The sequence below is a fragment of the Penaeus monodon genome, chromosome 32, assembly GCF_015228065.2.
Source record: "Penaeus monodon isolate SGIC_2016 chromosome 32, NSTDA_Pmon_1, whole genome shotgun sequence".
Lineage (NCBI taxonomy): Eukaryota > Metazoa > Arthropoda > Malacostraca > Decapoda > Penaeidae > Penaeus > Penaeus monodon.
The window spans coordinates 32,296,069-32,296,559 of record NC_051417.1 but is presented as its reverse complement, the minus strand read 5'-3'; positions in this window follow the sequence as shown (position 1 = coordinate 32,296,559).

Below are 491 nucleotides of genomic sequence, written 5' to 3'. Positions count from 1 at the left end.
GAACGCGAAACCTTTTTATGCTTGTTTACAGAGAGGTGAAGGCATGACAGATTGGATACGTTTTTTTTTTTAATCGCGCATACGTTTCGCGAATTCCTTTTCTTATTTTCGCGATTCCTTTTCGCCCCCCCCCCCCCGTAATCGCTTCGGCATTTCGGCGGCGCGAGGAATGCTGTCGTCTGTCATCCATGGAACATTTACACGAGATTTTACAGGGAATGTTGAGGAACGAAGGAACGGGCTGAGGGCGCTGGGGTAGGGGGGGGGAGTGGGGAGACAGTGCCACGACGCTCCTTTCAGAAAGCCAGGACGAGAGCCAACTGGGGGCGCGGAAGGAGAGGGAGGGGAGAGGAGGAGGAGGCGTCATTCTTAGTAGTAGTTAGTACCCGGCCACCACCTGTAAGCGAATCCACGCGAGAGCCCCATTGTTTTCCGCACCGCGCTCGGGCTCGCTTGCTTCTTCGCCCCTCCCACCCCCCCTCCTCCGCTGC